Here is a 25,322-nt window from a genome sequence, read left to right on the forward strand (position 1 = left end):
CTGGACCCCAACCACCCTGGCGTGTGGACTCGCTAAAAATCGGCGATTAGATATTGGATTCCAGCGTCATTGAGGTCATTTCACTAATGAGTGCACCGCAAAGAGTTTCCTAATCCATCTGTGAGGGTGGCAACCGAAAGAGAATTTTAGAGCTGACAGAATAGGCGAGGAAAGGCATAGGAGATTTCCACACCCAGTAAGGAAGCCTTTCCCGAAGTGGAAGAAAGAAAGGAGCAAACAGAGACACCGGTAGCCCGCCCGGATCAGAGTCTGCCCCTGAGAGAAAGTACCCTGACCAGGTTCTCCCGTGGGTGGGTCGCGAGCTAGCGGCATTCAGAAGAGCGAGGCCCGCAGTCTGTGCGGAAGACACCTGCACTCGGGTGTGTGTGGCGGCACAATTCACAAGCAGCTCCAGATGTTAAACCAAGGAGAAGCCAGGGAGTTCCCAACGCCCCAGGTGTCCTCAGCCCACGACTGGCTGCTGTGGGAATGCGAAGCCCGGCTCCTTGTCTCAGAGCGGGGCAACCAGGAGGTGTGATGTCCACCCCGGGGTTCCCAGGAGGATCAGACTGAAGCTGGGACTTGGCCTGAAAGTGTCCCCTCGCATGGCCACCCCCTTCCCCTTCCTGCTCCTCTACTCCTGGTGCCCCTCCATCCAGGGGCCAGACCTTAAAGAGTCACCCGCAAGAGAATCCTGGTCCCAAAGGAGCCTTCTGGGGGACCCCTGCTGAGAGAGGTTGTGGGCATGGCCCGCTGGGGCTCTGCCCGACCCAGGGCTGAGAGATGCAACCTCCCAGCTCTGGGTCCCTGCAGGAAGTGTTGGCAAGCACAGGGCCAGTCCTCCAAAGGCCCAGGTGCAGGGAGCCCAGGCCAAGCAGCCTGTGGAAGAAGCCACATGCTGTGCCACCCCGGGGAACACGACTGCAGGCCACGGCCCTTCCCACCTCCTCCTCCTCCTCCTCCTCCTCCTCCTCCTCCTCCTCCCACCCCGCCCCCGCCCCCGCCCCCACATGGCACAGGGCCCAGAGACACCTCAGACACTTGCTACCCAAAGTGCAAAGGGCATCAGTTGCTCCTCCAAACCCCCCCCCCAGCCCAGCAGACCGCGTTGTCCAGCCAGCCACCGGGCCTCCCTGGGGTGCCCAGCACAAAAGTGCAGACACCCACCGGACCCTCAATCTCAGTTTTCGGATGTTTTTGCCACTCTAAGGACCCGCAGGCCAGCTGGGCCTTCTGGCAGGACAGAGAGCCCCGGAATCCGACGTGGAGAGCTGGGTGTACGTCCCCATGAGGAGGCGGTCCCCACCTCCGCGGCTATCCCCTTGCGGGGAGCGGCAGCCGCGGGGCCTCAGAGAAGACACCAGGCTGGGCCCCCACGGCACAGCGGGAGCACGTCCCCCGCAGGCCACTTAGCGATGGCGGCCAGCCGGCGGACGGTTGGGTTGCGCGAGACGCTGCGGCCGCCCTGCTACCGGGTTCCTGGGAGGGCGTCCTGGAACCAGCGTCCACACCAAGCCCTTGGAAGGCCCAGGCGACGGAGGAGCCCCGTCAGGCAGGGGCCGAGGACGGTGACGGCCCGGGCGGGGAGGAGCGTGTCAGGCAGGGGCAGAGGACGGTGACAGGTGATAGGCCGGGCGGGAAGGAGTCAGTCAGGCAGGGGCCGTGGAGGAGACGGGCTGGGTAAGGGTTAGGGTTAGTGTCAGGGCACAAGTCACAATCGCAAAGACCTGGAAGCCACCCGAGTGCCCATCGACCCACGAGTGGGTAAATAAAATGTGGCGCGTGGACACCACGGAGTGCTATTCGGCTATGAGGAGCAGCGGTGAGGGGGCACCTCTCGTGGTTCTCCTGGCCAGAGCTGGAACCCGTTCCAGTAAGCCAAGTATCCCAAGAATGGACACACGAGCACCACGTGCTCGCGCTCACCAGCAAATGGGTACGAACCGATGGACACCTAAGTGGACACAGAGGAATCACCTTCTTCGGGTGGGTGTCGGGCGGGTGGGGGGAGGGGATGGGCATACACATCCATTAGGAATGGGGTGGGTACGCACCGACTGGGGGATGGGCGCACTTGAAGCTCTGACCCGAGGGGGGAGGCTGGGAGAGGGCAACGCACCCGACCTTAACATTGGTGCCCCCACAATATGCTGGAGCAACATGAGAGGTAAATGAATAAGAACACGGGGGGGGAGGGGGGCACGGGCAACACATGTCACCTTAATACTTGGACTCCCATCATCTGCTTGAAAAGAGAGAGAAAAGAAAATGCAATAATAGAGATAAGAGACACTTTTTAAAAATAATGAATCCGGCCGGGCGCTGTGGCTCACGCCTGTAATCCTAGCTCTTGGGAGGCCGAGGCGGGCGGATTGCTCAAGGTCAGGAGTTCAAAACCAGCCTGAGCAAGAGCGAGACCCCGTCTCTACTATAAATAGAAAGGAATTAATTGGCCAACTGATATATATATAAAAATTAGCGGGGCATGGTGGCGCATGCCTGCAGTCCCAGCTACCCGGGAGGCTGAGGCAGAAGGATCACTGGAGCCCAGGAGTTTGAAGTTGCTGTGAGCTAGGCTGACGCCACGGCACTCACTCTAGCCTGGGCACCAAACCGAGACTCTGTCTCAAAAAAAAAAAAAAAAAAATGAATCCGAAGAGAAAAGTAAAAGGAGGCCTGTGGAGCAGGTCTGGGTGTGACTCCGGATCCCCCAACATCAGGTGCCACCACCAAAGATTCCTACGTGTAGCCCATAGAACCCCAAAAGCAACGGGACGAGTTCTGGTCACATACTCCCTCAAAATGACATCCTGGCCTTCTTCTGGAACTCCCTCCCCTCTCAGACTCTCAAGGTTTCCTCCAGCGTGTCGGCTCCCACAGAGCAGACCTTTGGTCTGAGACCTGACTGTCCAGAAGCCACGCATGCTGCCGCGTGGCGGCGGTGTCGCGGCTCGGGACAAGAGGAGGCCCCACGGTGCGGGCTGGGGCGCGCCAGGCACCGCGGCGGACGCTGAGGGTGGGGGTCACCCCCACCCCGGGCCGCCCCCGCACTCCCAGAAACGCGACAGAACCAGAGGCAAAAAAAAAAAGAAGAAGCCTACGGCACCCGGTATTCCCGGGCGGTCTCCCATCCAAGTTCTAACCAGGCCCGAGCCTGCTTAGCTTCCGAGACCAGACGGGATCGGGCGCGTTCGGGGTGGTGTGGCCGTGGACGGCGGAGGGCGCCCCTGCCCCGCTCAAGAAGCCGAGCCTCTCTGCGCTTCCCCGCCGCCTCCTCCCCCCGCCCCAGGCCCCGCGCCGGGTCGGGCCTGTTGAGTTCGCCGGCCGGGTCCCGCGGGCTCCGAGGGACGGGGGTGACAGGCGGGGCGGGCCGGGGTTGGGGGCTGTCTCTGTATACACACACACTCACACTCACACTCACTCACTCACTCACACTCACACAAGATGCGCCTCCACGGCTGGACCCGCCAAGGTGGAGACCTTCAAGCCCCCCTCCTCTCCTTGCCTGGCCTCCTTCACCTCCCCGCCCCCCACCCCCAGCTCGCACGGGCGGGAGGGGCGGGGCGCTCGCCCTTTGACCCCAGCCAGGGGCGGCCCTCCCCCACAACCCCTTTCAGCTGCGCCCCCCACCCTGTGGCCCGGCGGCCGCCTATTCCCCCGGGCCAGGGCTGGGGCACAGCGCACGGGGGAGGGGAGCCAGTGTATGGGGCGTCTCTCTCTCTCTCTCTCTCTCTCTCTCTCTCTCTCTCTCTCTCTCTCTCTCTCTCTCTCTCTCTCGGGATGTGTCCCATGGGTGGGGTGGGGTGGCGTGGTTTGTGGGGCGCTGAAGAAATCAGTCCCCTCCATCTCCTCCCTCTGGAAAACACCCAAGCCCTTGGAGAACTGCCCGCACCTCTACCTACCGTGGGGGCCGGGACCCTCCTCTTTGTCCTCCTGTGGCCCAGTCCAAGGGGCCTGGACCTGGCCGGGGCTGCACTGGACCCCAACCACCCTGGCGTGTGGACTCGCTAAAAATCGGCGATTAGATATTGGATTCCAGCGTCATTGAGGTCATTTCACTAATGAGTGCACCGCAAAGAGTTTCCTAATCCATCTGTGAGGGTGGCAACCGAAAGAGAATTTTAGAGCTGACAGAATAGGCGAGGAAAGGCATAGGAGATTTCCACACCCAGTAAGGAAGCCTTTCCCGAAGTGGAAGAAAGAAAGGAGCAAACAGAGACACCGGTAGCCCGCCCGGATCAGAGTCTGCCCCTGAGAGAAAGTACCCTGACCAGGTTCTCCCGTGGGTGGGTCGCGAGCTAGCGGCATTCAGAAGAGCGAGGCCCGCAGTCTGTGCGGAAGACACCTGCACTCGGGTGTGTGTGGCGGCACAATTCACAAGCAGCTCCAGATGTTAAACCAAGGAGAAGCCAGGGAGTTCCCAACGCCCCAGGTGTCCTCAGCCCACGACTGGCTGCTGTGGGAATGCGAAGCCCGGCTCCTTGTCTCAGAGCGGGGCAACCAGGAGGTGTGATGTCCACCCCGGGGTTCCCAGGAGGATCAGACTGAAGCTGGGACTTGGCCTGAAAGTGTCCCCTCGCATGGCCACCCCCTTCCCCTTCCTGCTCCTCTACTCCTGGTGCCCCTCCATCCAGGGGCCAGACCTTAAAGAGTCACCCGCAAGAGAATCCTGGTCCCAAAGGAGCCTTCTGGGGGACCCCTGCTGAGAGAGGTTGTGGGCATGGCCCGCTGGGGCTCTGCCCGACCCAGGGCTGAGAGATGCAACCTCCCAGCTCTGGGTCCCTGCAGGAAGTGTTGGCAAGCACAGGGCCAGTCCTCCAAAGGCCCAGGTGCAGGGAGCCCAGGCCAAGCAGCCTGTGGAAGAAGCCACATGCTGTGCCACCCCGGGGAACACGACTGCAGGCCACGGCCCTTCCCACCTCCTCCTCCTCCTCCTCCTCCTCCTCCTCCTCCTCCTCCCACCCCGCCCCCGCCCCCGCCCCCACATGGCACAGGGCCCAGAGACACCTCAGACACTTGCTACCCAAAGTGCAAAGGGCATCAGTTGCTCCTCCAAACCCCCCCCCCAGCCCAGCAGACCGCGTTGTCCAGCCAGCCACCGGGCCTCCCTGGGGTGCCCAGCACAAAAGTGCAGACACCCACCGGACCCTCAATCTCAGTTTTCGGATGTTTTTGCCACTCTAAGGACCCGCAGGCCAGCTGGGCCTTCTGGCAGGACAGAGAGCCCCGGAATCCGACGTGGAGAGCTGGGTGTACGTCCCCATGAGGAGGCGGTCCCCACCTCCGCGGCTATCCCCTTGCGGGGAGCGGCAGCCGCGGGGCCTCAGAGAAGACACCAGGCTGGGCCCCCACGGCACAGCGGGAGCACGTCCCCCGCAGGCCACTTAGCGATGGCGGCCAGCCGGCGGACGGTTGGGTTGCGCGAGACGCTGCGGCCGCCCTGCTACCGGGTTCCTGGGAGGGCGTCCTGGAACCAGCGTCCACACCAAGCCCTTGGAAGGCCCAGGCGACGGAGGAGCCCCGTCAGGCAGGGGCCGAGGACGGTGACGGCCCGGGCGGGGAGGAGCGTGTCAGGCAGGGGCAGAGGACGGTGACAGGTGATAGGCCGGGCGGGAAGGAGTCAGTCAGGCAGGGGCCGTGGAGGAGACGGGCTGGGTAAGGGTTAGGGTTAGTGTCAGGGCACAAGTCACAATCGCAAAGACCTGGAAGCCACCCGAGTGCCCATCGACCCACGAGTGGGTAAATAAAATGTGGCGCGTGGACACCACGGAGTGCTATTCGGCTATGAGGAGCAGCGGTGAGGGGGCACCTCTCGTGGTTCTCCTGGCCAGAGCTGGAACCCGTTCCAGTAAGCCAAGTATCCCAAGAATGGACACACGAGCACCACGTGCTCGCGCTCACCAGCAAATGGGTACGAACCGATGGACACCTAAGTGGACACAGAGGAATCACCTTCTTCGGGTGGGTGTCGGGCGGGTGGGGGGAGGGGATGGGCATACACATCCATTAGGAATGGGGTGGGTACGCACCGACTGGGGGATGGGCGCACTTGAAGCTCTGACCCGAGGGGGGAGGCTGGGAGAGGGCAACGCACCCGACCTTAACATTGGTGCCCCCACAATATGCTGGAGCAACATGAGAGGTAAATGAATAAGAACACGGGGGGGGAGGGGGGCACGGGCAACACATGTCACCTTAATACTTGGACTCCCATCATCTGCTTGAAAAGAGAGAGAAAAGAAAATGCAATAATAGAGATAAGAGACACTTTTTAAAAATAATGAATCCGGCCGGGCGCTGTGGCTCACGCCTGTAATCCTAGCTCTTGGGAGGCCGAGGCGGGCGGATTGCTCAAGGTCAGGAGTTCAAAACCAGCCTGAGCAAGAGCGAGACCCCGTCTCTACTATAAATAGAAAGGAATTAATTGGCCAACTGATATATATATAAAAATTAGCGGGGCATGGTGGCGCATGCCTGCAGTCCCAGCTACCCGGGAGGCTGAGGCAGAAGGATCACTGGAGCCCAGGAGTTTGAAGTTGCTGTGAGCTAGGCTGACGCCACGGCACTCACTCTAGCCTGGGCACCAAACCGAGACTCTGTCTCAAAAAAAAAAAAAAAAAAATGAATCCGAAGAGAAAAGTAAAAGGAGGCCTGTGGAGCAGGTCTGGGTGTGACTCCGGATCCCCCAACATCAGGTGCCACCACCAAAGATTCCTACGTGTAGCCCATAGAACCCCAAAAGCAACGGGACGAGTTCTGGTCACATACTCCCTCAAAATGACATCCTGGCCTTCTTCTGGAACTCCCTCCCCTCTCAGACTCTCAAGGTTTCCTCCAGCGTGTCGGCTCCCACAGAGCAGACCTTTGGTCTGAGACCTGACTGTCCAGAAGCCACGCATGCTGCCGCGTGGCGGCGGTGTCGCGGCTCGGGACAAGAGGAGGCCCCACGGTGCGGGCTGGGGCGCGCCAGGCACCGCGGCGGACGCTGAGGGTGGGGGTCACCCCCACCCCGGGCCGCCCCCGCACTCCCAGAAACGCGACAGAACCAGAGGCAAAAAAAAAAAGAAGAAGCCTACGGCACCCGGTATTCCCGGGCGGTCTCCCATCCAAGTTCTAACCAGGCCCGAGCCTGCTTAGCTTCCGAGACCAGACGGGATCGGGCGCGTTCGGGGTGGTGTGGCCGTGGACGGCGGAGGGCGCCCCTGCCCCGCTCAAGAAGCCGAGCCTCTCTGCGCTTCCCCGCCGCCTCCTCCCCCCGCCCCAGGCCCCGCGCCGGGTCGGGCCTGTTGAGTTCGCCGGCCGGGTCCCGCGGGCTCCGAGGGACGGGGGTGACAGGCGGGGCGGGCCGGGGTTGGGGGCTGTCTCTGTATACACACACACTCACACTCACACTCACTCACTCACTCACACTCACACAAGATGCGCCTCCACGGCTGGACCCGCCAAGGTGGAGACCTTCAAGCCCCCCTCCTCTCCTTGCCTGGCCTCCTTCACCTCCCCGCCCCCCACCCCCAGCTCGCACGGGCGGGAGGGGCGGGGCGCTCGCCCTTTGACCCCAGCCAGGGGCGGCCCTCCCCCACAACCCCTTTCAGCTGCGCCCCCCACCCTGTGGCCCGGCGGCCGCCTATTCCCCCGGGCCAGGGCTGGGGCACAGCGCACGGGGGAGGGGAGCCAGTGTATGGGGCGTCTCTCTCTCTCTCTCTCTCTCTCTCTCTCTCTCTCTCTCTCTCTCTCTCTCTCTCTCTCTCTCTCGGGATGTGTCCCATGGGTGGGGTGGGGTGGCGTGGTTTGTGGGGCGCTGAAGAAATCAGTCCCCTCCATCTCCTCCCTCTGGAAAACACCCAAGCCCTTGGAGAACTGCCCGCACCTCTACCTACCGTGGGGGCCGGGACCCTCCTCTTTGTCCTCCTGTGGCCCAGTCCAAGGGGCCTGGACCTGGCCGGGGCTGCACTGGACCCCAACCACCCTGGCGTGTGGACTCGCTAAAAATCGGCGATTAGATATTGGATTCCAGCGTCATTGAGGTCATTTCACTAATGAGTGCACCGCAAAGAGTTTCCTAATCCATCTGTGAGGGTGGCAACCGAAAGAGAATTTTAGAGCTGACAGAATAGGCGAGGAAAGGCATAGGAGATTTCCACACCCAGTAAGGAAGCCTTTCCCGAAGTGGAAGAAAGAAAGGAGCAAACAGAGACACCGGTAGCCCGCCCGGATCAGAGTCTGCCCCTGAGAGAAAGTACCCTGACCAGGTTCTCCCGTGGGTGGGTCGCGAGCTAGCGGCATTCAGAAGAGCGAGGCCCGCAGTCTGTGCGGAAGACACCTGCACTCGGGTGTGTGTGGCGGCACAATTCACAAGCAGCTCCAGATGTTAAACCAAGGAGAAGCCAGGGAGTTCCCAACGCCCCAGGTGTCCTCAGCCCACGACTGGCTGCTGTGGGAATGCGAAGCCCGGCTCCTTGTCTCAGAGCGGGGCAACCAGGAGGTGTGATGTCCACCCCGGGGTTCCCAGGAGGATCAGACTGAAGCTGGGACTTGGCCTGAAAGTGTCCCCTCGCATGGCCACCCCCTTCCCCTTCCTGCTCCTCTACTCCTGGTGCCCCTCCATCCAGGGGCCAGACCTTAAAGAGTCACCCGCAAGAGAATCCTGGTCCCAAAGGAGCCTTCTGGGGGACCCCTGCTGAGAGAGGTTGTGGGCATGGCCCGCTGGGGCTCTGCCCGACCCAGGGCTGAGAGATGCAACCTCCCAGCTCTGGGTCCCTGCAGGAAGTGTTGGCAAGCACAGGGCCAGTCCTCCAAAGGCCCAGGTGCAGGGAGCCCAGGCCAAGCAGCCTGTGGAAGAAGCCACATGCTGTGCCACCCCGGGGAACACGACTGCAGGCCACGGCCCTTCCCACCTCCTCCTCCTCCTCCTCCTCCTCCTCCTCCTCCTCCTCCTCCCACCCCGCCCCCGCCCCCGCCCCCACATGGCACAGGGCCCAGAGACACCTCAGACACTTGCTACCCAAAGTGCAAAGGGCATCAGTTGCTCCTCCAAACCCCCCCCCCAGCCCAGCAGACCGCGTTGTCCAGCCAGCCACCGGGCCTCCCTGGGGTGCCCAGCACAAAAGTGCAGACACCCACCGGACCCTCAATCTCAGTTTTCGGATGTTTTTGCCACTCTAAGGACCCGCAGGCCAGCTGGGCCTTCTGGCAGGACAGAGAGCCCCGGAATCCGACGTGGAGAGCTGGGTGTACGTCCCCATGAGGAGGCGGTCCCCACCTCCGCGGCTATCCCCTTGCGGGGAGCGGCAGCCGCGGGGCCTCAGAGAAGACACCAGGCTGGGCCCCCACGGCACAGCGGGAGCACGTCCCCCGCAGGCCACTTAGCGATGGCGGCCAGCCGGCGGACGGTTGGGTTGCGCGAGACGCTGCGGCCGCCCTGCTACCGGGTTCCTGGGAGGGCGTCCTGGAACCAGCGTCCACACCAAGCCCTTGGAAGGCCCAGGCGACGGAGGAGCCCCGTCAGGCAGGGGCCGAGGACGGTGACGGCCCGGGCGGGGAGGAGCGTGTCAGGCAGGGGCAGAGGACGGTGACAGGTGATAGGCCGGGCGGGAAGGAGTCAGTCAGGCAGGGGCCGTGGAGGAGACGGGCTGGGTAAGGGTTAGGGTTAGTGTCAGGGCACAAGTCACAATCGCAAAGACCTGGAAGCCACCCGAGTGCCCATCGACCCACGAGTGGGTAAATAAAATGTGGCGCGTGGACACCACGGAGTGCTATTCGGCTATGAGGAGCAGCGGTGAGGGGGCACCTCTCGTGGTTCTCCTGGCCAGAGCTGGAACCCGTTCCAGTAAGCCAAGTATCCCAAGAATGGACACACGAGCACCACGTGCTCGCGCTCACCAGCAAATGGGTACGAACCGATGGACACCTAAGTGGACACAGAGGAATCACCTTCTTCGGGTGGGTGTCGGGCGGGTGGGGGGAGGGGATGGGCATACACATCCATTAGGAATGGGGTGGGTACGCACCGACTGGGGGATGGGCGCACTTGAAGCTCTGACCCGAGGGGGGAGGCTGGGAGAGGGCAACGCACCCGACCTTAACATTGGTGCCCCCACAATATGCTGGAGCAACATGAGAGGTAAATGAATAAGAACACGGGGGGGGAGGGGGGCACGGGCAACACATGTCACCTTAATACTTGGACTCCCATCATCTGCTTGAAAAGAGAGAGAAAAGAAAATGCAATAATAGAGATAAGAGACACTTTTTAAAAATAATGAATCCGGCCGGGCGCTGTGGCTCACGCCTGTAATCCTAGCTCTTGGGAGGCCGAGGCGGGCGGATTGCTCAAGGTCAGGAGTTCAAAACCAGCCTGAGCAAGAGCGAGACCCCGTCTCTACTATAAATAGAAAGGAATTAATTGGCCAACTGATATATATATAAAAATTAGCGGGGCATGGTGGCGCATGCCTGCAGTCCCAGCTACCCGGGAGGCTGAGGCAGAAGGATCACTGGAGCCCAGGAGTTTGAAGTTGCTGTGAGCTAGGCTGACGCCACGGCACTCACTCTAGCCTGGGCACCAAACCGAGACTCTGTCTCAAAAAAAAAAAAAAAAAAATGAATCCGAAGAGAAAAGTAAAAGGAGGCCTGTGGAGCAGGTCTGGGTGTGACTCCGGATCCCCCAACATCAGGTGCCACCACCAAAGATTCCTACGTGTAGCCCATAGAACCCCAAAAGCAACGGGACGAGTTCTGGTCACATACTCCCTCAAAATGACATCCTGGCCTTCTTCTGGAACTCCCTCCCCTCTCAGACTCTCAAGGTTTCCTCCAGCGTGTCGGCTCCCACAGAGCAGACCTTTGGTCTGAGACCTGACTGTCCAGAAGCCACGCATGCTGCCGCGTGGCGGCGGTGTCGCGGCTCGGGACAAGAGGAGGCCCCACGGTGCGGGCTGGGGCGCGCCAGGCACCGCGGCGGACGCTGAGGGTGGGGGTCACCCCCACCCCGGGCCGCCCCCGCACTCCCAGAAACGCGACAGAACCAGAGGCAAAAAAAAAAAGAAGAAGCCTACGGCACCCGGTATTCCCGGGCGGTCTCCCATCCAAGTTCTAACCAGGCCCGAGCCTGCTTAGCTTCCGAGACCAGACGGGATCGGGCGCGTTCGGGGTGGTGTGGCCGTGGACGGCGGAGGGCGCCCCTGCCCCGCTCAAGAAGCCGAGCCTCTCTGCGCTTCCCCGCCGCCGCCTCCCGCCCCAGGCCCCGCGCCGGGTCGGGCCTGTTGAGTTCGCCGGCCGGGTCCCGCGGGCTCCGAGGGACGGGGGTGACAGGCGGGGCGGGCCGGGGTTGGGGGCTGTCTCTGTATACACACACACTCACACTCACACTCACTCACTCACTCACACTCACACAAGATGCGCCTCCACGGCTGGACCCGCCAAGGTGGAGACCTTCAAGCCCCCCTCCTCTCCTTGCCTGGCCTCCTTCACCTCCCCGCCCCCCACCCCCAGCTCGCACGGGCGGGAGGGGCGGGGCGCTCGCCCTTTGACCCCAGCCAGGGGCGGCCCTCCCCCACAACCCCTTTCAGCTGCGCCCCCCACCCTGTGGCCCGGCGGCCGCCTATTCCCCCGGGCCAGGGCTGGGGCACAGCGCACGGGGGAGGGGAGCCAGTGTATGGGGCGTCTCTCTCTCTCTCTCTCTCTCTCTCTCTCTCTCTCTCTCTCTCTCTCTCTCTCTCTCTCTCTCTCTCGGGATGTGTCCCATGGGTGGGGTGGGGTGGCGTGGTTTGTGGGGCGCTGAAGAAATCAGTCCCCTCCATCTCCTCCCTCTGGAAAACACCCAAGCCCTTGGAGAACTGCCCGCACCTCTACCTACCGTGGGGGCCGGGACCCTCCTCTTTGTCCTCCTGTGGCCCAGTCCAAGGGGCCTGGACCTGGCCGGGGCTGCACTGGACCCCAACCACCCTGGCGTGTGGACTCGCTAAAAATCGGCGATTAGATATTGGATTCCAGCGTCATTGAGGTCATTTCACTAATGAGTGCACCGCAAAGAGTTTCCTAATCCATCTGTGAGGGTGGCAACCGAAAGAGAATTTTAGAGCTGACAGAATAGGCGAGGAAAGGCATAGGAGATTTCCACACCCAGTAAGGAAGCCTTTCCCGAAGTGGAAGAAAGAAAGGAGCAAACAGAGACACCGGTAGCCCGCCCGGATCAGAGTCTGCCCCTGAGAGAAAGTACCCTGACCAGGTTCTCCCGTGGGTGGGTCGCGAGCTAGCGGCATTCAGAAGAGCGAGGCCCGCAGTCTGTGCGGAAGACACCTGCACTCGGGTGTGTGTGGCGGCACAATTCACAAGCAGCTCCAGATGTTAAACCAAGGAGAAGCCAGGGAGTTCCCAACGCCCCAGGTGTCCTCAGCCCACGACTGGCTGCTGTGGGAATGCGAAGCCCGGCTCCTTGTCTCAGAGCGGGGCAACCAGGAGGTGTGATGTCCACCCCGGGGTTCCCAGGAGGATCAGACTGAAGCTGGGACTTGGCCTGAAAGTGTCCCCTCGCATGGCCACCCCCTTCCCCTTCCTGCTCCTCTACTCCTGGTGCCCCTCCATCCAGGGGCCAGACCTTAAAGAGTCACCCGCAAGAGAATCCTGGTCCCAAAGGAGCCTTCTGGGGGACCCCTGCTGAGAGAGGTTGTGGGCATGGCCCGCTGGGGCTCTGCCCGACCCAGGGCTGAGAGATGCAACCTCCCAGCTCTGGGTCCCTGCAGGAAGTGTTGGCAAGCACAGGGCCAGTCCTCCAAAGGCCCAGGTGCAGGGAGCCCAGGCCAAGCAGCCTGTGGAAGAAGCCACATGCTGTGCCACCCCGGGGAACACGACTGCAGGCCACGGCCCTTCCCACCTCCTCCTCCTCCTCCTCCTCCTCCTCCTCCTCCTCCTCCCACCCCGCCCCCGCCCCCGCCCCCACATGGCACAGGGCCCAGAGACACCTCAGACACTTGCTACCCAAAGTGCAAAGGGCATCAGTTGCTCCTCCAAACCCCCCCCCCAGCCCAGCAGACCGCGTTGTCCAGCCAGCCACCGGGCCTCCCTGGGGTGCCCAGCACAAAAGTGCAGACACCCACCGGACCCTCAATCTCAGTTTTCGGATGTTTTTGCCACTCTAAGGACCCGCAGGCCAGCTGGGCCTTCTGGCAGGACAGAGAGCCCCGGAATCCGACGTGGAGAGCTGGGTGTACGTCCCCATGAGGAGGCGGTCCCCACCTCCGCGGCTATCCCCTTGCGGGGAGCGGCAGCCGCGGGGCCTCAGAGAAGACACCAGGCTGGGCCCCCACGGCACAGCGGGAGCACGTCCCCCGCAGGCCACTTAGCGATGGCGGCCAGCCGGCGGACGGTTGGGTTGCGCGAGACGCTGCGGCCGCCCTGCTACCGGGTTCCTGGGAGGGCGTCCTGGAACCAGCGTCCACACCAAGCCCTTGGAAGGCCCAGGCGACGGAGGAGCCCCGTCAGGCAGGGGCCGAGGACGGTGACGGCCCGGGCGGGGAGGAGCGTGTCAGGCAGGGGCAGAGGACGGTGACAGGTGATAGGCCGGGCGGGAAGGAGTCAGTCAGGCAGGGGCCGTGGAGGAGACGGGCTGGGTAAGGGTTAGGGTTAGTGTCAGGGCACAAGTCACAATCGCAAAGACCTGGAAGCCACCCGAGTGCCCATCGACCCACGAGTGGGTAAATAAAATGTGGCGCGTGGACACCACGGAGTGCTATTCGGCTATGAGGAGCAGCGGTGAGGGGGCACCTCTCGTGGTTCTCCTGGCCAGAGCTGGAACCCGTTCCAGTAAGCCAAGTATCCCAAGAATGGACACACGAGCACCACGTGCTCGCGCTCACCAGCAAATGGGTACGAACCGATGGACACCTAAGTGGACACAGAGGAATCACCTTCTTCGGGTGGGTGTCGGGCGGGTGGGGGGAGGGGATGGGCATACACATCCATTAGGAATGGGGTGGGTACGCACCGACTGGGGGATGGGCGCACTTGAAGCTCTGACCCGAGGGGGGAGGCTGGGAGAGGGCAACGCACCCGACCTTAACATTGGTGCCCCCACAATATGCTGGAGCAACATGAGAGGTAAATGAATAAGAACACGGGGGGGGAGGGGGGCACGGGCAACACATGTCACCTTAATACTTGGACTCCCATCATCTGCTTGAAAAGAGAGAGAAAAGAAAATGCAATAATAGAGATAAGAGACACTTTTTAAAAATAATGAATCCGGCCGGGCGCTGTGGCTCACGCCTGTAATCCTAGCTCTTGGGAGGCCGAGGCGGGCGGATTGCTCAAGGTCAGGAGTTCAAAACCAGCCTGAGCAAGAGCGAGACCCCGTCTCTACTATAAATAGAAAGGAATTAATTGGCCAACTGATATATATATAAAAATTAGCGGGGCATGGTGGCGCATGCCTGCAGTCCCAGCTACCCGGGAGGCTGAGGCAGAAGGATCACTGGAGCCCAGGAGTTTGAAGTTGCTGTGAGCTAGGCTGACGCCACGGCACTCACTCTAGCCTGGGCACCAAACCGAGACTCTGTCTCAAAAAAAAAAAAAAAAAAATGAATCCGAAGAGAAAAGTAAAAGGAGGCCTGTGGAGCAGGTCTGGGTGTGACTCCGGATCCCCCAACATCAGGTGCCACCACCAAAGATTCCTACGTGTAGCCCATAGAACCCCAAAAGCAACGGGACGAGTTCTGGTCACATACTCCCTCAAAATGACATCCTGGCCTTCTTCTGGAACTCCCTCCCCTCTCAGACTCTCAAGGTTTCCTCCAGCGTGTCGGCTCCCACAGAGCAGACCTTTGGTCTGAGACCTGACTGTCCAGAAGCCACGCATGCTGCCGCGTGGCGGCGGTGTCGCGGCTCGGGACAAGAGGAGGCCCCACGGTGCGGGCTGGGGCGCGCCAGGCACCGCGGCGGACGCTGAGGGTGGGGGTCACCCCCACCCCGGGCCGCCCCCGCACTCCCAGAAACGCGACAGAACCAGAGGCAAAAAAAAAAAGAAGAAGCCTACGGCACCCGGTATTCCCGGGCGGTCTCCCATCCAAGTTCTAACCAGGCCCGAGCCTGCTTAGCTTCCGAGACCAGACGGGATCGGGCGCGTTCGGGGTGGTGTGGCCGTGGACGGCGGAGGGCGCCCCTGCCCCGCTCAAGAAGCCGAGCCTCTCTGCGCTTCCCCGCCGCCGCCTCCCGCCCCAGGCCCCGCGCCGGGTCGGGCCTGTTGAGTTCGCCGGCCGGGTCCCGCGGGCTCCGAGGGACGGGGGTGACAGGCGGGGCGGGCCGGGGTTGGGGGCTGTCTCTGTATACACACACACTCACACTCACACTCACTCACTCACTCACACTCACACAAGATGCGCCTCCACGGCTGGACCCGCCAAGGTGGAGACCTTCAAGCCCCCCTCCTCTCCTTGCCTGGCCTCCTTCACCTCCCCGCCCCCCACCCCCAGCTCGCACGGGCGGGAGGGGCGGGGCGCTCGCCCTTTGACCCCAGCCAGGGGCGGCCCTCCCCCACAACCCCTTTCAGCTGCGCCCCCCACCCTGTGGCCCGGCGGCCGCCTATTCCCCCGGGCCAGGGCTGGGGCACAGCGCACGGGGGAGGGGAGCCAGTGTATGGGGCGTCTCTCTCTCTCTCTCTCTCTCTCTCTCTCTCTCTCTCTCTCTCTCTCTCTCTCTCTCTCTCTCTCTCGGGATGTGTCCCATGGGTGGGGTGGGGTGGCGTGGTTTGTGGGGCGCTGAAGAAATCAGTCCCCTCCATCTCCTCCCTCTGGAAAACACCCAAGCCCTTGGAGAACTGCCCGCACCTCTACCTACCGTGGGGGCCGGGACCCTCCTCTTTGTCCTCCTGTGGCCCAGTCCAAGGGGCCTGGACCTGGCCGGGGCTGCACTGGACCCCAACCACCCTGGCGTGTGGACTCGCTAAAAATCGGCGATTAGATATTGGATTCCAGCGTCATTGAGGTCATTTCACTAATGAGTGCACCGCAAAGAGTTTCCTAATCCATCTGTGAGGGTGGCAACCGAAAGAGAATTTTAGAGCTGACAGAATAGGCGAGGAAAGGCATAGGAGATTTCCACACCCAGTAAGGAAGCCTTTCCCGAAGTGGAAGAAAGAAAGGAGCAAACAGAGACACCGGTAGCCCGCCCGGATCAGAGTCTGCCCCTGAGAGAAAGTACCCTGACCAGGTTCTCCCGTGGGTGGGTCGCGAGCTAGCGGCATTCAGAAGAGCGAGGCCCGCAGTCTGTGCGGAAGACACCTGCACTCGGGTGTGTGTGGCGGCACAATTCACAAGCAGCTCCAGATGTTAAACCAAGGAGAAGCCAGGGAGTTCCCAACGCCCCAGGTGTCCTCAGCCCACGACTGGCTGCTGTGGGAATGCGAAGCCCGGCTCCTTGTCTCAGAGCGGGGCAACCAGGAGGTGTGATGTCCACCCCGGGGTTCCCAGGAGGATCAGACTGAAGCTGGGACTTGGCCTGAAAGTGTCCCCTCGCATGGCCACCCCCTTCCCCTTCCTGCTCCTCTACTCCTGGTGCCCCTCCATCCAGGGGCCAGACCTTAAAGAGTCACCCGCAAGAGAATCCTGGTCCCAAAGGAGCCTTCTGGGGGACCCCTGCTGAGAGAGGTTGTGGGCATGGCCCGCTGGGGCTCTGCCCGACCCAGGGCTGAGAGATGCAACCTCCCAGCTCTGGGTCCCTGCAGGAAGTGTTGGCAAGCACAGGGCCAGTCCTCCAAAGGCCCAGGTGCAGGGAGCCCAGGCCAAGCAGCCTGTGGAAGAAGCCACATGCTGTGCCACCCCGGGGAACACGACTGCAGGCCACGGCCCTTCCCACCTCCTCCTCCTCCTCCTCCTCCTCCTCCTCCTCCTCCTCCCACCCCGCCCCCGCCCCCGCCCCCACATGGCACAGGGCCCAGAGACACCTCAGACACTTGCTACCCAAAGTGCAAAGGGCATCAGTTGCTCCTCCAAACCCCCCCCCCAGCCCAGCAGACCGCGTTGTCCAGCCAGCCACCGGGCCTCCCTGGGGTGCCCAGCACAAAAGTGCAGACACCCACCGGACCCTCAATCTCAGTTTTCGGATGTTTTTGCCACTCTAAGGACCCGCAGGCCAGCTGGGCCTTCTGGCAGGACAGAGAGCCCCGGAATCCGACGTGGAGAGCTGGGTGTACGTCCCCATGAGGAGGCGGTCCCCACCTCCGCGGCTATCCCCTTGCGGGGAGCGGCAGCCGCGGGGCCTCAGAGAAGACACCAGGCTGGGCCCCCACGGCACAGCGGGAGCACGTCCCCCGCAGGCCACTTAGCGATGGCGGCCAGCCGGCGGACGGTTGGGTTGCGCGAGACGCTGCGGCCGCCCTGCTACCGGGTTCCTGGGAGGGCGTCCTGGAACCAGCGTCCACACCAAGCCCTTGGAAGGCCCAGGCGACGGAGGAGCCCCGTCAGGCAGGGGCCGAGGACGGTGACGGCCCGGGCGGGGAGGAGCGTGTCAGGCAGGGGCAGAGGACGGTGACAGGTGATAGGCCGGGCGGGAAGGAGTCAGTCAGGCAGGGGCCGTGGAGGAGACGGGCTGGGTAAGGGTTAGGGTTAGTGTCAGGGCACAAGTCACAATCGCAAAGACCTGGAAGCCACCCGAGTGCCCATCGACCCACGAGTGGGTAAATAAAATGTGGCGCGTGGACACCACGGAGTGCTATTCGGCTATGAGGAGCAGCGGTGAGGGGGCACCTCTCGTGGTTCTCCTGGCCAGAGCTGGAACCCGTTCCAGTAAGCCAAGTATCCCAAGAATGGACACACGAGCACCACGTGCTCGCGCTCACCAGCAAATGGGTACGAACCGATGGACACCTAAGTGGACACAGAGGAATCACCTTCTTCGGGTGGGTGTCGGGCGGGTGGGGGGAGGGGATGGGCATACACATCCATTAGGAATGGGGTGGGTACGCACCGACTGGGGGATGGGCGCACTTGAAGCTCTGACCCGAGGGGGGAGGCTGGGAGAGGGCAACGCACCCGACCTTAACATTGGTGCCCCCACAATATGCTGGAGCAACATGAGAGGTAAATGAATAAGAACACGGGGGGGGAGGGGGGCACGGGCAACACATGTCACCTTAATACTTGGACTCCCATCATCTGCTTGAAAAGAGAGAGAAAAGAAAATGCAATAATAGAGATAAGAGACACTTTTTAAAAATAATGAATCCGGCCGGGCGCTGTGGCTCACGCCTGTAATCCTAGCTCTTGGGAGGCCGAGGCGGGCGGATTGCTCAAGGTCAGGAGTTCAAAACCAGCCTGAGCAAGAGCGAGACCCCGTCTCTACTATAAATAGAAAGGAATTAATTGGCCAACTGATATATATATAAAAATTAGCGGGGCATGGTGGCGCATGCCTGCAGTCCCAGCTACCCGGGAGGCTGAGGCAGAAGGATCACTGGAGCCCAGGAGTTTGAAGTTGCTGTGAGCTAGGCTGACGCCACGGCACTCACTCTAGCCTGGGCACCAAACCGAGACTCTGTCTCAAAAAAAAAAAAAAAAAAAATGAATCCGAAGAGAAAAGTAAAAGGAGGCCTGTGGAGCAGGTCTGGGTGTGACTCCGGATCCCCCAACATCAGGTGCCACCACCAAAGATTCCTACGTGTAGCCCATAGAACCCCAAAAGCAACGGGACGAGTTCTGGTCACATACTCCCTCAAAATGACATCCTGGCCTTCTTCTGGAACTCCCTCCCCTCTCAGACTCTCAAGGTTTCCTCCAGCGTGTCGGCTCCCACAGAGCAGACCTTTGGTCTGAGACCTGACTGTCCAGAAGCCACGCATGCTGCCGCGTGGCGGCGGTGTCGCGGCTCGGGACAAGAGGAGGCCCCACGGTGCGGGCTGGGGCGCGCCAGGCACCGCGGCGGACGCTGAGGGTGGGGGTCACCCCCACCCCGGGCCGCCCCCGCACTCCCAGAAACGCGACAGAACCAGAGGCAAAAAAAAAAAGAAGAAGCCTACGGCACCCGGTATTCCCGGGCGGTCTCCCATCCAAGTTCTAACCAGGCCCGAGCCTGCTTAGCTTCCGAGACCAGACGGGATCGGGCGCGTTCGGGGTGGTGTGGCCGTGGACGGCGGAGGGCGCCCCTGCCCCGCTCAAGAAGCCGAGCCTCTCTGCGCTTCCCCGCCGCCTCCTCCCCCCGCCCCAGGCCCCGCGCCGGGTCGGGCCTGTTGAGTTCGCCGGCCGGGTCCCGCGGGCTCCGAGGGACGGGGGTGACAGGCGGGGCGGGCCGGGGTTGGGGGCTGTCTCTGTATACACACACACTCACACTCACACTCACTCACTCACTCACACTCACACAAGATGCGCCTCCACGGCTGGACCCGCCAAGGTGGAGACCTTCAAGCCCCCCTCCTCTCCTTGCCTGGCCTCCTTCACCTCCCCGCCCCCCACCCCCAGCTCGCACGGGCGGGAGGGGCGGGGCGCTCGCCCTTTGACCCCAGCCAGGGGCGGCCCTCCCCCACAACCCCTTTCAGCTGCGCCCCCCACCCTGTGGCCCGGCGGCCGCCTATTCCCCCGGGCCAGGGCTGGGGCACAGCGCACGGGGGAGGGGAGCCAGTGTATGGGGCGTCTCTCTCTCTCTCTCTCTCTCTCTCTCTCTCTCTCTCTCTCTCTCTCTCTCTCTCTCTCTCGGGATGTGTCCCATGGGTGGGGTGGGGTGGCGTGGTTTGTGGGGCGCTGAAGAAATCAGTCCCCTCCATCTCCTCCCTCTGGAAAACACCCAAGCCCTTGGAGAACTGCCCGCACCTCTACCTACCGTGGGGGCCGGGACCCTCCTCTTTGTCCTCCTGTGGCCCAGTCCAAGGGGCCTGGACCTGGCCGGGGCTGCACTGGACCCCAACCACCCTGGCGTGTGGACTCGCTAAAAATCGGCGATTAGATATTGGATTCCAGCGTCATTGAGGTCATTTCACTAATGAGTGCACCGCAAAGAGTTTCCTAATCCATCTGTGAGGGTGGCAACCGAAAGAGAATTTTAGAGCTGACAGAATAGGCGAGGAAAGGCATAGGAGATTTCCACACCCAGTAAGGAAGCCTTTCCCGAAGTGGAAGAAAGAAAGGAGCAAACAGAGACACCGGTAGCCCGCCCGGATCAGAGTCTGCCCCTGAGAGAAAGTACCCTGACCAGGTTCTCCCGTGGGTGGGTCGCGAGCTAGCGGCATTCAGAAGAGCGAGGCCCGCAGTCTGTGCGGAAGACACCTGCACTCGGGTGTGTGTGGCGGCACAATTCACAAGCAGCTCCAGATGTTAAACCAAGGAGAAGCCAGGGAGTTCCCAACGCCCCAGGTGTCCTCAGCCCACGACTGGCTGCTGTGGGAATGCGAAGCCCGGCTCCTTGTCTCAGAGCGGGGCAACCAGGAGGTGTGATGTCCACCCCGGGGTTCCCAGGAGGATCAGACTGAAGCTGGGACTTGGCCTGAAAGTGTCCCCTCGCATGGCCACCCCCTTCCCCTTCCTGCTCCTCTACTCCTGGTGCCCCTCCATCCAGGGGCCAGACCTTAAAGAGTCACCCGCAAGAGAATCCTGGTCCCAAAGGAGCCTTCTGGGGGACCCCTGCTGAGAGAGGTTGTGGGCATGGCCCGCTGGGGCTCTGCCCGACCCAGGGCTGAGAGATGCAACCTCCCAGCTCTGGGTCCCTGCAGGAAGTGTTGGCAAGCACAGGGCCAGTCCTCCAAAGGCCCAGGTGCAGGGAGCCCAGGCCAAGCAGCCTGTGGAAGAAGCCACATGCTGTGCCACCCCGGGGAACACGACTGCAGGCCACGGCCCTTCCCACCTCCTCCTCCTCCTCCTCCTCCTCCTCCTCCTCCTCCCACCCCGCCCCCGCCCCCGCCCCCACATGGCACAGGGCCCAGAGACACCTCAGACACTTGCTACCCAAAGTGCAAAGGGCATCAGTTGCTCCTCCAAACCCCCCCCCCAGCCCAGCAGACCGCGTTGTCCAGCCAGCCACCGGGCCTCCCTGGGGTGCCCAGCACAAAAGTGCAGACACCCACCGGACCCTCAATCTCAGTTTTCGGATGTTTTTGCCACTCTAAGGACCCGCAGGCCAGCTGGGCCTTCTGGCAGGACAGAGAGCCCCGGAATCCGACGTGGAGAGCTGGGTGTACGTCCCCATGAGGAGGCGGTCCCCACCTCCGCGGCTATCCCCTTGCGGGGAGCGGCAGCCGCGGGGCCTCAGAGAAGACACCAGGCTGGGCCCCCACGGCACAGCGGGAGCACGTCCCCCGCAGGCCACTTAGCGATGGCGGCCAGCCGGCGGACGGTTGGGTTGCGCGAGACGCTGCGGCCGCCCTGCTACCGGGTTCCTGGGAGGGCGTCCTGGAACCAGCGTCCACACCAAGCCCTTGGAAGGCCCAGGCGACGGAGGAGCCCCGTCAGGCAGGGGCCGAGGACGGTGACGGCCCGGGCGGGGAGGAGCGTGTCAGGCAGGGGCAGAGGACGGTGACAGGTGATAGGCCGGGCGGGAAGGAGTCAGTCAGGCAGGGGCCGTGGAGGAGACGGGCTGGGTAAGGGTTAGGGTTAGTGTCAGGGCACAAGTCACAATCGCAAAGACCTGGAAGCCACCCGAGTGCCCATCGACCCACGAGTGGGTAAATAAAATGTGGCGCGTGGACACCACGGAGTGCTATTCGGCTATGAGGAGCAGCGGTGAGGGGGCACCTCTCGTGGTTCTCCTGGCCAGAGCTGGAACCCGTTCCAGTAAGCCAAGTATCCCAAGAATGGACACACGAGCACCACGTGCTCGCGCTCACCAGCAAATGGGTACGAACCGATGGACACCTAAGTGGACACAGAGGAATCACCTTCTTCGGGTGGGTGTCGGGCGGGTGGGGGGAGGGGATGGGCATACACATCCATTAGGAATGGGGTGGGTACGCACCGACTGGGGGATGGGCGCACTTGAAGCTCTGACCCGAGGGGGGAGGCTGGGAGAGGGCAACGCACCCGACCTTAACATTGGTGCCCCCACAATATGCTGGAGCAACATGAGAGGTAAATGAATAAGAACACGGGGGGGGGAGGGGGGCACGGGCAACACATGTCACCTTAATACTTGGACTCCCATCATCTGCTTGAAAAGAGAGAGAAAAGAAAATGCAATAATAGAGATAAGAGACACTTTTTAAAAATAATGAATCCGGCCGGGCGCTGTGGCTCACGCCTGTAATCCTAGCTCTTGGGAGGCCGAGGCGGGCGGATTGCTCAAGGTCAGGAGTTCAAAACCAGCCTGAGCAAGAGCGAGACCCCGTCTCTACTATAAATAGAAAGGAATTAATTGGCCAACTGATATATATATAAAAATTAGCGGGGCATGGTGGCGCATGCCTGCAGTCCCAGCTACCCGGGAGGCTGAGGCAGAAGGATCACTGGAGCCCAGGAGTTTGAAGTTGCTGTGAGCTAGGCTGACGCCACGGCACTCACTCTAGCCTGGGCACCAAACCGAGACTCTGTCTCAAAAAAAAAAAAAAAAAAATGAATCCGAAGAGAAAAGTAAAAGGAGGCCTGTGGAGCAGGTCTGGGTGTGACTCCGGATCCCCCAACATCAGGTGCCACCACCAAAGATTCCTACGTGTAGCCCATAGAACCCCAAAAGCAACGGGACGAGTTCTGGTCACATACTCCCTCAAAATGACATCCTGGCCTTCTTCTGGAACTCCCTCCCCTCTCAGACTCTCAAGGTTTCCTCCAGCGTGTCGGCTCCCACAGAGCAGACCTTTGGTCTGAGACCTGACTGTCCAGAAGCCACGCATGCTGCCGCGTGGCGGCGGTGTCGCGGCTCGGGACAAGAGGAGGCCCCACGGTGCGGGCTGGGGCGCGCCAGGCACCGCGGCGGACGCTGAGGGTGGGGGTCACCCCCACCCCGGGCCGCCCCCGCACTCCCAGAAACGCGACAGAACCAGAGGCAAAAAAAAAAAGAAGAAGCCTACGGCACCCGGTATTCCCGGGCGGTCTCCCATCCAAGTTCTAACCAGGCCCGAGCCTGCTTAGCTTCCGAGACCAGACGGGATCGGGCGCGTTCGGGGTGGTGTGGCCGTGGACGGCGGAGGGCGCCCCTGCCCCGCTCAAGAAGCCGAGCCTCTCTGCGCTTCCCCGCCGCCGCCTCCCGCCCCAGGCCCCGCGCCGGGTCGGGCCTGTTGAGTTCGCCGGCCGGGTCCCGCGGGCTCCGAGGGACGGGGGTGACAGGCGGGGCGGGCCGGGGTTGGGGGCTGTCTCTGTATACACACACACTCACACTCACACTCACTCACTCACTCACACTCACACAAGATGCGCCTCCACGGCTGGACCCGCCAAGGTGGAGACCTTCAAGCCCCCCTCCTCTCCTTGCCTGGCCTCCTTCACCTCCCCGCCCCCCACCCCCAGCTCGCACGGGCGGGAGGGGCGGGGCGCTCGCCCTTTGACCCCAGCCAGGGGCGGCCCTCCCCCACAACCCCTTTCAGCTGCGCCCCCCACCCTGTGGCCCGGCGGCCGCCTATTCCCCCGGGCCAGGGCTGGGGCACAGCGCACGGGGGAGGGGAGCCAGTGTATGGGGCGTCTCTCTCTCTCTCTCTCTCTCTCTCTCTCTCTCTCTCTCTCTCTCTCTCTCTCTCTCTCTCTCTCTCGGGATGTGTCCCATGGGTGGGGTGGGGTGGCGTGGTTTGTGGGGCGCTGAAGAAATCAGTCCCCTCCATCTCCTCCCTCTGGAAAACACCCAAGCCCTTGGAGAACTGCCCGCACCTCTACCTACCGTGGGGGCCGGGACCCTCCTCTTTGTCCTCCTGTGGCCCAGTCCAAGGGGCCTGGACCTGGCCGGGGCTGCACTGGACCCCAACCACCCTGGCGTGTGGACTCGCTAAAAATCGGCGATTAGATATTGGATTCCAGCGTCATTGAGGTCATTTCACTAATGAGTGCACCGCAAAGAGTTTCCTAATCCATCTGTGAGGGTGGCAACCGAAAGAGAATTTTAGAGCTGACAGAATAGGCGAGGAAAGGCATAGGAGATTTCCACACCCAGTAAGGAAGCCTTTCCCGAAGTGGAAGAAAGAAAGGAGCAAACAGAGACACCGGTAGCCCGCCCGGATCAGAGTCTGCCCCTGAGAGAAAGTACCCTGACCAGGTTCTCCCGTGGGTGGGTCGCGAGCTAGCGGCATTCAGAAGAGCGAGGCCCGCAGTCTGTGCGGAAGACACCTGCACTCGGGTGTGTGTGGCGGCACAATTCACAAGCAGCTCCAGATGTTAAACCAAGGAGAAGCCAGGGAGTTCCCAACGCCCCAGGTGTCCTCAGCCCACGACTGGCTGCTGTGGGAATGCGAAGCCCGGCTCCTTGTCTCAGAGCGGGGCAACCAGGAGGTGTGATGTCCACCCCGGGGTTCCCAGGAGGATCAGACTGAAGCTGGGACTTGGCCTGAAAGTGTCCCCTCGCATGGCCACCCCCTTCCCCTTCCTGCTCCTCTACTCCTGGTGCCCCTCCATCCAGGGGCCAGACCTTAAAGAGTCACCCGCAAGAGAATCCTGGTCCCAAAGGAGCCTTCTGGGGGACCCCTGCTGAGAGAGGTTGTGGGCATGGCCCGCTGGGGCTCTGCCCGACCCAGGGCTGAGAGATGCAACCTCCCAGCTCTGGGTCCCTGCAGGAAGTGTTGGCAAGCACAGGGCCAGTCCTCCAAAGGCCCAGGTGCAGGGAGCCCAGGCCAAGCAGCCTGTGGAAGAAGCCACATGCTGTGCCACCCCGGGGAACACGACTGCAGGCCACGGCCCTTCCCACCTCCTCCTCCTCCTCCTCCTCCTCCTCCTCCTCCTCCTCCCACCCCGCCCCCGCCCCCGCCCCCACATGGCACAGGGCCCAGAGACACCTCAGACACTTGCTACCCAAAGTGCAAAGGGCATCAGTTGCTCCTCCAAACCCCCCCCCCAGCCCAGCAGACCGCGTTGTCCAGCCAGCCACCGGGCCTCCCTGGGGTGCCCAGCACAAAAGTGCAGACACCCACCGGACCCTCAATCTCAGTTTTCGGATGTTTTTGCCACTCTAAGGACCCGCAGGCCAGCTGGGCCTTCTGGCAGGACAGAGAGCCCCGGAATCCGACGTGGAGAGCTGGGTGTACGTCCCCATGAGGAGGCGGTCCCCACCTCCGCGGCTATCCCCTTGCGGGGAGCGGCAGCCGCGGGGCCTCAGAGAAGACACCAGGCTGGGCCCCCACGGCACAGCGGGAGCACGTCCCCCGCAGGCCACTTAGCGATGGCGGCCAGCCGGCGGACGGTTGGGTTGCGCGAGACGCTGCGGCCGCCCTGCTACCGGGT

At 62.3% G+C, this 25,322-nt stretch overlaps 6 pseudogenes; all 6 read right to left on the reverse strand.

Moving 5' to 3' along the window:
• Positions 1 to 3,094: 3,094 nt before the first annotated feature.
• Positions 3,095 to 3,213, reverse strand: LOC142869358 (uncharacterized; annotated as a pseudogene).
• Positions 3,214 to 7,069: 3,856 nt separating this feature from the next.
• On the reverse strand, positions 7,070 to 7,188 carry LOC142869345 (uncharacterized; annotated as a pseudogene).
• Positions 7,189 to 11,047: 3,859 nt separating this feature from the next.
• On the reverse strand, positions 11,048 to 11,166 carry LOC142869346 (uncharacterized; annotated as a pseudogene).
• Positions 11,167 to 15,021: 3,855 nt separating this feature from the next.
• LOC142869347 (uncharacterized) lies at positions 15,022 to 15,140 on the reverse strand (annotated as a pseudogene).
• A 3,856-nt stretch (positions 15,141 to 18,996) lies between these two features.
• On the reverse strand, positions 18,997 to 19,115 carry LOC142869348 (uncharacterized; annotated as a pseudogene).
• Positions 19,116 to 22,965: 3,850 nt separating this feature from the next.
• Positions 22,966 to 23,084, reverse strand: LOC142869349 (uncharacterized; annotated as a pseudogene).
• Positions 23,085 to 25,322: the final 2,238 nt, after the last annotated feature.

The sequence above is a fragment of the Microcebus murinus genome, unplaced genomic scaffold, assembly GCF_040939455.1.
Source record: "Microcebus murinus isolate Inina unplaced genomic scaffold, M.murinus_Inina_mat1.0 scaf071_hap2_Mmur4.0, whole genome shotgun sequence".
Lineage (NCBI taxonomy): Eukaryota > Metazoa > Chordata > Mammalia > Primates > Cheirogaleidae > Microcebus > Microcebus murinus.